Genomic DNA, 16707 nt, shown 5'->3' on the forward strand with positions numbered 1-16707 from the left:
AAGGGACTGTGTTTGGAAAGAGAAAGAGGAGAACCTCTGGGGGTGCTGGCAATGTTCTATTTCTTGACCTAAACATGGTATTTAGATCGTCCCTTTATAATTCATTAAGATATGTATGTATGCTTCTGTGCTTTTTCTATATGTGTTGTATTTCACAATAAAAAAGATATTTTAAGAGGTTCTTTTCAAAGTTTGCTATTTATGCAAATATACCAGTACCTTTTGAATAGCATGTGAAAATAAACTGATAGGTTTCTGAGTTGATTTTGGGAAGAAAGAAGGAAGATACGCTGTCTCAGAAACAGAAACTGCTGATCTAGCCCAGGTGGTGAGGTGAAAGTGGAGGGCAGCTCTAAGGGCATTCAGGCTAACTCTTCCAAATTCATGCATTCTAGAACACAGAGCAGGATGAAAATCAAGAGGACTACAAGACTGCTATTCTACTTTCAGTTCTGAGTTCAAAAAGTAAAGGCTATATTAAGAAAAAGGCCCTCAAAAAAGAAGATCAGTCTGCAAATTTAAGAACGGATGATTCAGAAGAAGATGGCACCGTGGAACTGGATCTGGAGTTATCATCAACACAGTGTCCATTATGACTGGTCACAATCACATTATAAATTTCAGGACATCTTGATTTTGACTATTCTAATGAAGCAAAATAAATGAGTAAAACATAATGTAATATAAAAGCCTCAGGGAGCTGGAAAAATCTAAACTTATTCCTACTATACACTTAGTATTCAATAGAAGAGTTGCCTTTGTTCAGCATTCATATCATCATCTAGCCAACTAAGTAGTTCACCACAGGTTAGCTAGGAATTATTTAAGAGAGCCAAAGAAAATCAAACAGGATATTCAGGCCTAAGTTCTAATCAGCATTAAACAAAGATGAAGGAAAAGGTGAAACCCCTACAGCTCAGTTCTCTTACAAAGTCAAAGAAAGTACTTTTTAAAGTTGATTATACAGAGCTTTTAGAAACATGGAAATGGAAAACTGCTAATATTGTGTTAAAAATTGGACATAAATTTGTATACTGTAGGGGTTTTTTTTTTTTTTAATCTGCAAACATACCAAATTATTAACACTAGTTTGAGTAGAATAATATTCTTTATTCTCTACACTTTTCTGTACTTTCAAATTTTCCCATGATCGGCATGTAATTTTTTTCAGAGCAATGTTCACTTGCATATTCTCTTTTAGTAGTTTTACCTGTAACGGGTGTTCTACCATCTATGCAAAAGTCAACAGGGTGAAAAAGGCAAATATTTTCTTGGCATTATAATAAAAATACATTTGACCTCATGGACTCTCTGAAGAGCCAGCAGTTAACACGTTGAGCAGTGGTTGGTGAATCCTTCATTCATTTATCACTAGGAAGGAGGTCTTTCCCTATTTATTTATATGAGCTTCTCCTTATTAATTTAGGGAAAATTAGACCTTGTGATATGAGTTGTAGATATTTTCTTAGGATGTGTCTTTCCCTTTTGCCTTGCTTATGGTCATTTCTAGCATACAATAATACTTTATATCTATGCTGATGAACCTACCAACTTTTCTTTTAATGGTTTTATATAACAAAAAAACCTTTACTCCAAGAATACAGTATATTTTTCTATCATAATAGGGATTTTATTGGTTTGGATTTATCACACACTTTATGAACAATTTATACCCAATTCTTCAGGCAAATACCAGATATAAAGTCAAATTGTAATCCTTTTCTGAGAACTTAATTCAATGATTTTTCAGTTTAAAACTTCAGAGATAAATTATTCCTAAAATCAAGATATCAACTATAATTATCTGCAAATGTTGGTTAAGTGCAGATCTGAAGTCTGACTAATCCAGGTTTCAATATCATGCATAATACTCAGATTTCCAATCCAAGTTACTAGGAAAAGCTGGACTACCACTACCAAAGATGTCACAGATAACACACAATTCTCCAACATCAGGGAGCAGTTTAAGACATTATGGAGAGTTAACTATTTTCAATTTTTTAAAAAAATTTATTTTTCCCCGTTTTTATTTATATCCCAATTAACATACAATGTAATATAGTAATTCAGATGCAGAATTTAGTGATTCATCACTTATATCTAACACCTGGTGTTCATTACAACAAGTGCCCTCCTTAATACTCATCACCTATGCAGTTCCCTCTCTCCTCTCACCTCCTCTACAATAAGTATCACTTTTGTTCTCTATAACAGACTCTCTCAGAGTCTGTTTCTTGGTTTGCCTCTCTTTCCCACCATACTCATTTGTTTTGTTTCTTAAAATCCACATATGAGTGAAGTCATATGGTATTTGTCTTTCCCTGACGAATTTCACTTAGCATAATACTCTCTAGCTCCATCCATGTATTGCAAATGGTAAGACTGTATTCTTTTTTATGGCTGAGTAATATTCCATTGTGTGTGTGTATGACACACCACATGCTCTTTATCCATCCATCAGTCAATGAACATTAGGGCTGTTTCCATAATTTGGCTATCATAGATAATGCTGCTATAAACATCAGGGTGTGTGTGTCCCTTTGAGTCAATATTTTTGCATCCTTTGGGTAAATACTTAGTACTACAACTGCTGGATCATTGGCTAGCTCTATTTTTAACTTTTTAAGGAACCTCCATACTGTTTTCCAGAGTGGCTACACCAGTTTGCATTCCCACCAACAGTGTAAAACACTGATGAAAGAAATCGAAGGTGACAAAAAGAAATGGAAAAACATTTCATGTGCATGGATTACAAGAACAAATTTGTTAAAATGTCTATATTACCCAAAGCAATCTACACATTTAATGCAATCCCTACCAAAATACCAACAGCATTTTTCACAGAGCTAGAACAAACAATCCTAAAATTTGTATAAAACCACAAAAGACCCCAAACAGCCAAAGCAATCTTGAAAAAGCAAAGCAAAGCTGGAGGCATTACAATTCCAGACCTCTCAAGTTATATTACAAAGCTGTAGTGATCAAGACAGTATGATACTGGCACAAAAACAGACACACAGATCAATGGAACAGAATAGAAAATCCAGAAATGGACCCACAACTGTATGGTCTACTAATATTCGACAAAGCAGAAAAGAATATCCGATGGAAAAAAGAGTTTCCTCAACAAATGGTGTTGGGAAAACTGGATAGCAACATACAAAAGAATGAAAATGAAACTGGACCACTTTCTTACATGCAAAAATTAATTCAAAATGGGTTAAAAACCTAAAGAAGAGAACACAGGCAGCAACCTCTTTAAAATCAGCCATAGCAACTTCTTACTAGATACGTCTCCTGAGGAAAGGGAAATAAAAGCAAAAATGAACTATTGGACTTCATCAAAATAAAATGCTTTTGCATAATGAACAATCAACAAAACTACAAGGCAACCTATGGAATGGGAGAAGATATCTGCAAATGACATTTCTGATAAAGGGTTAATATCCAAAATGTATGAAGAACTTAAAATTAACTCGACACCTGAAAAAAACAAATAATCCAGTTAAAAACTGGGCAGAAGACATAAAGAGACATTTTCCCAAAGAAGACATACAGGTGGCTAGCAGACATGAAAAGATGCCCAACATCCCTCATCATTAAGGAAATGCAAATCAAAACTACAATGAGATATGACCTCATGCCTTTCAGAATGGCTAAAATTAACAACACAGAAAACAACAGGTGTTGGCAAGGATGTGGAGAAAGGGAAATCCTCTTACACGATATATTTTTTATTTTTGAAGTATAATTGACATACAATTTTATATTAGTTTCAAGTGTACAACATATTGATTCAACAATTCTATACATTACTCCATGTTCACCATGATTATTAGTTTGTACAGAAAAAATAAACTAGCACTTGATTTCACACTTTCAAAATGGAAGGAAGTGGGATTCCCTTCTTCTTTTCATAAATCTGCTCTATATATGTTCTTAGTGGTTTTTATGTGGATGTATGTTTTTCACACCAGTTGGGTAAATGCACTGGGGACACAGTTGCTATACCATATGGTGACACTATGCTTATCTTCAAAAGAATCTGGCAAGATGTCTTCTTAAGAGGCTGTACCATTTGTATTCCCATCAGCAATGAATGAGATTTCTTCTTGTCACACATCCTCACCAGCAATTGGTATCATCAGTTTTGGTATTCAGCCTTCTAATGGTTGGAGAGAGAATCTCACTGGCATTTTAATTTGCTTTTCCTTAATGCACAATGTATATCATTTTCCACTAATTCCCCAAGTTGAGCGATTTACACATGCTTATTTCCCATTTATTTATATTATTTGGTAAGGTATCTACTCATATTGCCCTATTTATCTTAATTTGGAGAGCTTGTTTTCTTATTGTGGAATCTTCCTAGTTATTTGAATATTTTGCATGCAAATCTTTCTTCAGATACGTGTTTCAAAAATACAGTCCTAGTCAGGCACCTGTCTCCTTAAAAATTGTATTTTTAATCGAACTCATAGAAACAGAGTAGATTGACTGGTGGTTGCAGGGGCTGGGGTGGGGACAGAGGGGAAATGGACGATAGTGGTCAAAGGGTAAAAATTCCCAGTTATAAGATGAATAAATTACAGGGATATAATGTACAACATGCTGACTATAGTTAATAATACTATATTGTATATTTGAAAGATGCTAAGAGAGTAGATATTAAATGTTCTCACCACCACCCCAAAAAGGAAAAAAAAAGCAAATATGTGGGGTGATGGATGAGCTAACTAACTGTATTGTGGTAATCATTTCCTGATATACACATATATCATTAAAGCATCACATGTAATCTTAAGTTTACACAATGTTACATGTCAATTATAGCTCAATAAAGCTGAGGGAATAAAAGAAAAAAACCTAAACACATGTTTTTTAGACCTTTAAAAAAAGTCACATATACAAAACAGTGATAAAAAAAATTCTTCCAGATTGTACCAGAAGTGTAATACAGGGATCACTGACTTGATAAGTTGTATCAATTTAATAACACTTAGCCTTAGTTTCTGTTTTCTGAAGATGTTTTCAGTTTCCTGGTTAGTAGTCACTTCAGTCTGTTTACCTTTTGCTCCCCCCTTTCCCTTTTGTTTGCTTTTTTTCCCCTAAAGATTGATCCTTTACTGTCATTTTTCATAGCTTGGTTTCAAACTTGTGTAGAAAAAGGTTTTAGTTGACCACCTTGCTGATTTCCTCTTGGGCTCTTCCATAACTGCCCTTTCGGCTAAACAAAGCTTCCTCTTGGATATTTTGGCAGTGTGAAGGTGAAGAGTGGGATGCTTGAGTGACTGCAGGATGAAGGGCAGTGAGAGCTCTGAAAAGCTAGAATGCCTGAGCTATACTTCTAATACTTTCATTTTGTATTTTTCAGTCTTTTGATTCACTTGGATCAGTATTTTAATTCTTGTTTTTCCCCTACATGGCTATCCATTTTTCCTTCACCACTAACTGGATAATATACCTTTAAAATGCCACTCATTTTAATGTTTTATAATCCTTTTTTTTAAGGATTTCCCAAATTTTTCTTATTTTCTTCTTACAAATTTTAGTATCAACTTGTCAAGAGTCCCTCCAAATATTATTTTGCTATTTTTACTGAGATCACATTTGTAGGTAAAGGGTTACAAAACTTTCTTTGACCTTGGAGGGAAGATGGCAGCAGAGTAGAAGGACCCTAGGCTTGCTTCGTCCCACAAACACAACTAGACAACTATCAAATCATCCTAAATACCCCAGAAATTGACCTGAAGACTGGCAGAACAAATTCCACAGGAAGAGAGGAGGCCGCACTGAAGGAGGTAGGAAGTGCAGGAAACATAGCTTGGGAGAGAAACGGATTGTGGCTGGTGCACTGGGGAGGATCTGAGTTCGTGAAGAAGGCTGAGAGACAGACTAACACACAGGAGACTGCACAGGGAGAATGAGTCCCATAGCAACTGGCCTGGAAAGAGAAAGGTCTGGAGTTTTGAGAGTTCTTGCAACCAAGCGAGGCTTAAAGCCTGGTTTTAAAGGTCAGCATGCTTCCCTGTGGGAGAGCTCTGAAGACACTGGGGGTATACTTGGAGAAAAGGCATGAAAAACAGCCCATGCACATACCGTGGGGACAGCAATCTGAAGAGTGCCTAGGGCACACAGTGGGGAGGTTAGTTGTTCATTCCTGAGCATGTCCTAGAGGGGCAGCGATCTCAGAGAGACCCCTCTAGGAACAAAGGAACTGGCAGATGTCATTTGCCTCCCTACCACTCAGCATAAGCACAGGGCAACTTGCAGGAACCAGCACAGCACTGACACTTGCTACCTAACTTGCTTATACCAAGTCCCCTCTCCCCTGTCCCCTGCATTCCATGCTCCAGAAGAACTGCCCTTCCCAGTCACATCTGCCTCAGTCCCAGCACAGCAGGCCTCCTCCCCTAGAATACTGACCCAAACCCTCAAACCCCTGCCAATACTGCATCTCCTGACCCGGGAGTTTTGCAACGCCTTGGTTCCAGTGGTGGTGGCTACACATCTCATTTCACAAGCAGACCAGAGCACACCTAGTTAAAACATACCATATTCAGGTTAGGAACCAAATAATGCCCACAATAGGCAAACACAGCCTCTGTAGACAACCGGCATGAAGGATAAAGCAGCCAGGACACAGTAAGAGAGCGCATGCAGCACACAATGGAGACACTCCTAGAAGTATCAGGCCCTTGGGAACAGGGGACACTATACTGCAGGGCACTAAAGGACCTCCTCCTCATAAAGCCATTACCCTCAAGAATAGGGGACATAGCTGACTTTCCTAATGCACAGAAACTTAGAAAAAATGAGAAGACAGAAGAATTTGTTCAAATGAAAGAACAGGACAAGGCCACTGCCAGAGATTTAAGTGAAGCAGATGTAAGTAACATGCTTGATGGAGAATTTATTTTTATTTTTTTTAAGTAGGCTCCATACTGGGCTCCAACACCAACACACGGCTTGAGGTCACAACTCTGAGATCAAGAGTTGGATGCTTAACCTGCTGAGCTACCCAGGTATCCCTTGATGGAGAATTTAAAGCAATGATCATAAGGATACTCACTGGACTTGAGAAAAGAATGGAGAACATCAGTGAGACCATTAACATAGAGATAAGAAACAACATACAGAGATAAAGGGCTCAATAAATGAAATGAGAAATACACTTGATGGAATGAACAGAAGACTGGAAGAAGCAGAGGAACAAATTAATGACCCAGAAAACAGAGTAATGTAAAGTAATCTAGCTGATCAAAAGAGAGAAAAAAGAATTACACAAAAGAAGAATAGACTTATGGAAATCAGAGACTCCATGAAATGTAATAACTTATGGAGTCCCAGAAAAAGAAGAGAGAGAAAAGGGGGCACAGAATTTATTTGAAGAAATAATAGCTGAAAAATTTACTAATCTGGGGAAGGAAACAGATATATAGATCCAGGAGGCACAGAGAACCCCCTACAAAATCAATTAAAGCAGATCCACACCAAGACATATTGTAATTAAAATGGCAAAATATAATGATAAAGAAAAAATATTAAAAGTATCAAGACAGAAGAAGACAGTTACATACAAAGGAAACCCCTCTAAGGCTATCAACGACTTTTTCAGCAGAAACTCCAAGCCAGAAAGGAGTGGCATAATATATTCAAAGTGCTGAATGGGAAAAACCTGCAGCCAAGAACACTCTATCCAGCAAGGTTATCATTCAGAATAGAAGGACAGATAAAGAGTTTCCCAGACAAACAAAAACTAAAGAAGTTCATGACCACTAAACCAGCCCACAAGAAATATTAAAGGGGACGCTTTCAGTGGAAAGGAAAGACAAAAAAGACAGTGAGAAGGCAAGAAACACAAAAGCAAAAAAAAAAGGAGTATTTCTTTAAAAAGTCCGTCAAGGAACTCAAAAAATAAAGGGATGTAAAATATGACACCATATACTTAAAACATGGGGAGTAAAGAATGGGTTCAAACTTAACGACCATCAACTTATCTTCAGAAGAGGTTATATATAAACCTAATGGTAAAGACAAATTAAAAACAATGAATAAACATGCAAAGAGTAAAAAGAAATAACTCCAAATATATCACTAAAGAAAATCAGCAAATCATGAAAGAGAGAAAGACAAGGATCAGAGGAAACCTTCAGAAATAATCACAAAACAATTAATAAGATGGCAATATACACATATCTATCAATAATTACTTTGAATATAAATGGACTAAATGCTCCAATCAAAAGACATAAGGTGAGGGAATGCATTAAAAAAACAAGGTTCACCTCTATGCTGCCTACAAGAGACTCATTTTAGACCTAAAGATACCTGCAGATTGAAAGTGAGGGGATGGAGAAATATCTATTGTGCAAATGGATGTCAAAAGAAGTAGCAATACTTCTAACAGGCAAAATAGACTTTAAAACAAAGACAGTATAAGAGACAAAGAAGGACACTATATAATAATAAAGGGGACAATCCAAAAAGAAGATAAAACAATTGTAAATATTTATGCACCCAACATAGGAGCACCCAAATACATAAAGCAGCAAATAGCAAACACAAAGTAATTAATAGACACTAATACAATAATAGCTGAGGACTTTAACACCCCACTTACATCAATGGACAGATCACCTAAAATAGGAAAACAACAAGGAAATAATGGCTTTGAATGACACACTGGAACAAATGGATTTAACAGACATATTCAGAATATTCCATCCAAAAACAGAAGAATACATATTCTTTTCAAGTGCACATGGAACATTCTCCAGAACAGATCACATATAAGCCACAAAACAAGCCTCAACCAGTGTACTTGTTGTGATGAGTACCAGTTGTTAAATGGAAGTGCTGAATTACTATATTGTACACCTGAAGCTAATATCACACTGTCCTGTTAACTAACTGGAATTTAAATAAAAACTTAAAAAAAAAAAAGACAACCCTCAACAAATTCAAAAAGACTGAAGTCATACCATGCATCTTTTCTGACCACAATGCTAGAAAACTGAAGTCAGCCTTAAGACAAAATCTGGAAAGACCAAGTATGTGTAGGTTAAATAACATACTACTAAATAATGAATCAGTCAACCAGGAAATAAAATTAACAAGAATAAAAAATAAAAGAAATTAAAATGTACAAGGCAACAAATGTAAGTGAAAACAAAACAGTTCAAAACCTTTGGGATGCACCAAAAGCGGTTTTAAGAAGTAAGTTTATAGCAATACAGGCCTATCTCAAGAAGCAAGGAAAAGAAAAATCTCAAACAACCTAACCGAAAAAGAACAAACAAAACTTAAAATAAGCAAAAGGAAGGAAATAATAAAGATTAGAGCAGAAATAATTTATACAGAAACTAAAAAAACAATAGGATGGATAAAACCAGGAGCTGGTTCTTGGAAAAAAAATCAATAAACCTGATAAAACTCTAACCAGACTTATCAAGAAAAAAGAAAGAGAAAGGACTCAAATAAATAAATCACAAATGAGAGAGGAGAAATAACAACCAACACCACAGAAATACAAAGGATTATGAGAGGTAATTATGAAAAACCATAAGCCAACAAATCGGGCAACCTAGAAGAAATGGGTAACTTCCTAGAAACATGTAACCTACCAAAACTGAAACAGGAAGAAATAGAAAATTTGAACACACTGATTACCAGCAAAGAAACCAAATCAGTAATAAAAAAAAAACTCCCAACAAACAAAAGCCCAGAACCAGATGATTTCACAGAACTGACAGGCGAATTCTACCAAACATTTAAATAATAGCTCATACCTATTCTTCTCAAACCATTCCAAAAATAGAAAAGGAAAGAAAACTTCCAAATTCATTTTATGAAGTCAGCATTACCCTGATACCAAAACCAGATAAAGACACCACTAAAAAAGAGAACTACAGGCCAATTTCTCTGATGAACACAGATGCAAAAATCCTCAACAAAATAAGGGCAAACCAAATCCAACAATACATCAAGAAAATCATTCACCATGATCACATGGCATTTATTCCCCTGCAAGGGTGGTTCAATACAATCAACATGAGAAATCACATCAATGAGAGAAAGGATAAGAACCAAATGATCATTTCAACAGATGCAGAAAAAGCATCTGACAAAGTATAACATCCATTCATGAGAAAAACCCTCAACAAAGTAGGTTTGACGGCTATATACCTCAACATAGGAAAGGCCATATATGAAAAACCCACAGCTAACATCATACTCAATGGGGAAAAACTGAGAACCTTTCCCCTAAGATCAGGAAGAAGGGAAGGATGTCCACTCTCACCACTTTTATTCAACAAAGTAATGGAAGTCCTAACTAGCCACAGCAATCAGACAACAAAAATATACAAAAGGTATCCAAATCGGTAAGGAAGAAGTAACTTTCACTGTTTGCAGATGACATGATACTAAATACAGAAAACGCTAAAGACTCCCCCCAAAAAACTGCTAGAACTGATAAACAAATTCAGTGAAGTCAGAGGATACAAAATCAATGTACAGAAATCTGTTGGATTTCTATAAACCAATAATGGAGCAGAAAGAGAAATTAAGAAAACAATCCCATTTACAATTGCACCAAAAATAGTAAGATACCTAAGAATAAACCTAACCAAAGATGTAAAAGATCTTATACTATGAAAATTATAAAACACTGATGAAAGAAATGGAAGATGACACAAAGAAATGGAAAGATATTCCATGCTCATGGATTTTAAGAACAAATATTGTTAAAATGTCTACACTACCCAAAGCAATCTACACATTTGATGCAATCCCTACCAAAATACCAACAGTATTTTTCACAGAACTAGAACAAACAATCCTAAAATTTGTATGGAAGCACAAAAGACCCTGAATAGCCAAAGCAATCCTGAAAAACAAAAGAAAAGCAGGAGGCATCACAATTCTGGACTTCAAGTTATATTACAGAGCTATAGTAATCAAAATGTATGGTACTGCCACAAAAAACACATAAATCAATAGAACAGAACAGAAAAATCCAGAAAAAAAAACACAACTATATGGTCAAGTAATCTTCAACAAAGCAGGAAACAGTATCAGGTGGGAAAAAGTCTCTTCAACAAGTGGTGTTGGGAAAACTGGACTGCAACATGCAAAAGAATGAAACTGGACCGCTTTCTTACACCATACACAAAAATAAATTCAAAATGGACTGAAAACCTAAGTGTGAGACGTGAAACCATAAAAATCCTAGAGGAGAGCAGACAGTAACCTCTCTGACATCAGCCATAGTAACTTCTTCCTAGATATGTTTCCTGAGGCAAGGGAAACAAAAGCAAAAATAAACTACTGAAACTTCATCAAAATAAAAAGCTTCTGCACAGTAGAGGAAACAAAACTAAAAGGCAACCTATGGAATGGGAAGAGATATTTGCAAATGACATTATCTGATAAAGGGTTAGTATCCAAAATATATATAGAACATATACAAATAAAAAAAGAATTTAGTACAACTCAACACCCCAAAAACAAAGAATCCAATTAAAAAATGGAAGAAGACATGAACAGACATTTCTTCAAAGAAGACAGACAGATGGCCAACAGACAAATGACAAGATGCTCATCATCACTTATCATAGGGGAAATGCAAATCAAAACTACAAATGAGATATTACCTCAAACCTATCAGTATAGCTAAACTCAAAAACACAAGGACCAACAGGTGTCGGCAAGGATATGGAGCAAAAGAAACCCTCATGCAGTGTTGGTGGGAATGCAAACTGGTGCAGCCACTGTGGAAGACAGTATGGAGGTTCCTCAAGAACTTGAAAATAGAACTACCCTATGATCCAGCAATCGCATTACTGGGTATTTACCCAAAGAATATGGAAACACTAATTCAAAGGGAAACGCATCCCTATGTTTATAGCAGCATTATTTACAATAGCCGAGATATGGAAGCAGTCCAAGTATCCACTGACTGGTGAATGGATAAGGAAGATGTGGTATATAAATACAATGGAATATTTAGCCATTTAAAAGAATGAAATCTAGCCATTTGCAAAGATTTGGATGAAGCTAGAGAATATAACGCTAAGTGAAATAAGTCAAAGACAAATACCAACTGATTTCATTCATATGTGGAATTTAAGAAACAAAATAAACCAGCAAAGGTGAAAAAAAAGAGACACACACAAACCAAGAAACAGACTCTTAACTATAGATGGTTACCAGAGGGGATGTGGGTGGGGCGAATGGGTGAAATAGGTGATGGGGGTTAAGGAGGGCACTTATCATGATGAGCACTGGATGATTAAAATGAAAACTTAAAAAAAGATAAGCCTCCTTCCTTGTTTATGAAAATTTGATCTTTGCTCAATGTTCTAGCTGCGGGATCCCTGGAAACCTGGTAAAGGTAGCACGAAAATGATGTTATTAAATACACTGCCTCTGGCAAAAATTACCTTGATTGGTAAATTCATCTAGAGAAGAAGCAATGATAAATAAATTATAAATACCTGGTCAAAAGCCATATATTTGGACTTTCCTGAGTGTGCAGTCTGTTGTAATTAGACAAATTCCTTACAGGGACCTTGGAAACTATGTCTATGGAATTTTATAAAAGACACTGATTCCCATGGAGGCATGAAACTTGTTAAGGCAGAATGGATCTGCACTCACTAAATTTGGGTCTCTTTTTTTGCATCTGAGCTGTGAGGTGATAAAGAGGCTAAAGATAACTAAGTCCTTGATGGCTGTATGGCAGCATGGACTGCAACAGGGACTCTGGCAGAAGAGAAAGACCTTATGCTGTCTGCTGGCATGCTGTGCTTCCTGTCCCACATCCTGCTAAGTGATTCCGATGCCAAATGTAGCCCATGGTAGCCTTATAAGTCTGAAATTTAAGTCTAAGGAGATACCCCTTTTCCATGCTACTGGGTATTAGAACAATAATAGAACTGGAATAGAAGAGGAAGAACTGACACCCCCATAAAATTTAGTCTTCTTTTCCAAATGCAATTGTTAAAGCCTGCTTTTGTAATTCTTGGGGTCTTAAGGCTTTCTTTTTATCTTTCATATTTCTTCTTCCCCGTTTCTTTGTTTAGTGTATTTCTTGGTATTTTATGTTGGTTTTATGAGCCCTGTATATACTGTATTTTTTCCCATACATACAGTAATAAAGTTTCATTTATAAATTAGGCACATGTGCAGGCACACACAAATACAAATGGGCATTTTTTTCCATTATATCATCCAACTGGTTGCATTTATTAAAGTTATTAACTACTGGGGTGCCTGGGTGGCTCAGTTGGTTGGGCAACTGCCTTCAGCCTAGGTCATAATCCTGGAGTCCCGGGATCGAGTCCCACATTGGGCTCCCTGCTCGGCAGGGAGTCTGCTTCTCCCTCTGACACTCCCCCCCCATGTGTTCTCTCTCTCTCTCTCATTCTCTTTCTCTCAAATAAATAAAATCTTTAAAAAAAATAAAGTTATTAACTATTAATTATGCCCAGACACCCTACTGAATTCTCTTAAAATCTATAAATTGTCTTTTAGTTTTTTTGAGTCTTACAATCAGAATAGAAATAGTGATAATTATAACTCTTAAGTTTTGTACCTCTGAGTCCTTTTTAATCATCTAATTGCATTAGCTAGTACCTCTAATCAACGTCAAATAACAGTGGGGATAATGGACATCCTTGCCTTTTTCTGATTTTAATCAGAACGTTTCCAGTGTTTCTCTATTAAGTAATATGCTGGCTTTGGGGTTGAGACAGATATACTGTACCATGCTAAGGAAGTACAGATATACCCCTATTTTAAAAAGAATTTAAAAAATAATACATATATTGAACGCATTTTAAATATCTATGAGGATCAATTAACATAGGTGAATTATGTTAACAGTTACCCCAATATAGAATCATCCTTTCATTCCTAGGTTATATCGCACTTGGTCAAGGTTTATGTTTATGGGTTACTGAATTATGCTTGCTACTATTTTAACTTGCAATTAACTTGTAATAGATGAGACAGTTCTAAATTTATATATCAAGTCTTTTACTGATATATACATATACACACACATACATATAAATCAATGTGTCAAGTGCTGTTCCTATGACTTTGTGAATATTAACTCATTTAACTCTGTGAGTTTGGTATTATTAACCCCAATTTATAGATGAGAAAACTGAGGCATGGAGATTAAATGACCTGCCCATCACAAAATAGCTAGTAAATTGGCACTGGGATTTATACACAAAAGTCTAGTCCAGAGCCCATCCTGTACTCCGCTGCCGTTAAATTTTTTGTGTGCAAAAGATTAGCTAGATTAGCTAATGATTTGTCAGAGAATCAACTTTATTAGTTTCACCATTTTTTGTTGTTTCTAATGTATGTCGTATCTTCATTAACTCCTTCTTTCTCCTTTCCTGAGGTTTATTTTGTTATTCTAACTTCTTGATTAGATATTTATTTTTTCTTATTAAGTTTCAAACACTGCTTTAGCTACATATCCCAGAAACTCAAGATAGTGTTTTTACAGTAATTTTTAAGTCACTCAGTAATTTCCTCTTTGCCTTTAAGGTTTTTCTTGTGGCCTGATTTTTTCCCACAGACTTATTATTTTATTTAAATTTTATTATGAAATATTTTATACTTAAAGATAATACAAAATTTACAAGTATAGTTTCAAAGATAATAAAACAAATACCTGTGTGGCTACTACCCAGATACTGAAGTGTTGTGGCCTCATTTTGAGAATATTCCATGGGCAGCCAAAAAAGTGTACATTTTCTCTTTGTGGATATATAATTACACGTATTGTAGTCCCCCCTTATCTGTGGGGGATACATTCCAATGCCACCAGTGGAGGCCTAAACCATGGACAATACTGAACCCTGTATATACTATATTTTTACCATACATACATTACAATAATAAAGTATAAATTAGGCACAATAAGTGATCAACAATTATAACAATATACTGTAATAAAGTTATGTGAATGTGGTCTTTCTCTCAAAATTATCTTATTGTACTGTACTTACCCTCCTTCTTCTTGTGATGATGGGAGATGATAAAATGCCTATGTGATTGAGGTAAAGCGGAGATGAATGATGTAGGCACTGTAGCATTAGGCTACTACTACCTTCTGGTGTATGTCAGAAGGAGGATCACCTGCTTCTGGACCATGGCTGACCATGAGTAACAACCCCAGAAAACGCAAACCATAGATAAGCACGAACTACTGCATATACACTTTAGACCAGTCATTAATTATGTTATTTAAGCACATTCACTTTAAACAATCTTTTCCTGGTACCAATTATTCCCTAAAAAGGAAGACATTCTGTGGCTAAAAATCAAATTTCCATTCCATTCCAACAGACTGCCCTGAAATCTTAAGGTACTCTTTAGTAATAATTATTGAGAAACGTGAAGGAGATCCAGGAGGAAATTTTAATATAATGGTTAAAAAATAAAATTAACATTACCTCTCATTCCCACAAATATAAAGTAAGATATAAAACAGCAAAACTTATGTTAAGTACTAAACTATCTACAGTATAAGAGCTTGTGAGTCCGGGGCGCCTGGGTGGCTCAGATGGTTAAGCGTCTGCCTTCGGCTCAGGTCATGATCTCAGGGTCCTGGGATCGAGTCCCACATCGGGCAGTCCTTGCTTAGCAAGGAGCCTGCTTTTCCCTCTGCCTGCCACTCCCCCTGCTTGTACTCCCCCTCTCTCTCTGGCAAATAAATAAATAAAATCTTTAAAAAAAAAAAAAAAAGACCTTGTGAGTCCTAGCTTACCCTCATGGCCCCACAGTGCTAATGTCAGTATGCTACAGAACGAAGCCTATTTTGGTTTTAACTTAAGGCCTCCCTTCTGTGTAATTACATATCCAAGTTTCTAGCATTCTTAGTTATATAGCTTTTTCCAGAATTAAACCATGTATGGTTTGTACCAACATGAGTTTCATCTGGTTAGTTCAGACTCCTCCCTTATGTTCTAGCTCATGTGTCACCTCTTCTACAGGCCTTCCCAGTACACTGAGGTAGAATTTAGTACTTCTTCCTGAGTACTCTCACCATGCAGTACACGTACCATCTGATTCCTCCCTCCCTTCCTTTTAGAACATTCTAATATCCACAAATTCAGTCATCTAATTGTATACATTTGCCATATTTTATCTGAGAAAGTCTATATGATTCTACTATCTACTTTTTCTAAGAATGATATTCTAAAACAAAGATCCTTAATTATCTGATTTGGGTCAGAATTCTGTGACTCTGTATTAGGCTTTCTTGTTCTGTGAGACCAGTCTGTAAAAAGGCTTCTTACTATAACAAAAACATTGGGAACCAAATGCTTTATTGTGGAGGATCTAAATGAAGATACCCTCTTTGAGGTAATCTTCAGTTGGGCCCAACATTTCCATTTTCTCCTAAGGCTTGAAGAGGTAACAATATGAGTAGAAGGTATACCAAAGTGTTAAAATGAATAAGGCCTATGAGCCTATGAGAGAGTTTCGATTTCTTCTGAAAATGCTTTAAGGATCACGATGGAGGAAGGATGTGAGAAGGACTGGCAAGGCACAATCAATGGGACACAAAGAAATTCAACACTATGAGTCAAAGTAAGCCCAAAGAGTTAAAGACAAATGAAGACAAGAGATACTTGTGGTGGTTATATAAAGGACTGGATTGCATCGCCCTTAAAA

At 36.0% G+C, this 16707-nt stretch overlaps 1 protein-coding gene across 11 annotated transcripts in view; it reads right to left on the reverse strand.

The window, feature by feature from the left end:
• The window catches only part of MYO9A (myosin IXA), a 347057-nt gene that overhangs the window by 17928 nt on the left and 312422 nt on the right, over positions 1-16707 (reverse strand). The window lies entirely within an intron of this gene.

This window comes from Zalophus californianus, chromosome 6 (assembly GCF_009762305.2).
Source record: "Zalophus californianus isolate mZalCal1 chromosome 6, mZalCal1.pri.v2, whole genome shotgun sequence".
NCBI classification, from domain to species: domain Eukaryota; kingdom Metazoa; phylum Chordata; class Mammalia; order Carnivora; family Otariidae; genus Zalophus; species Zalophus californianus.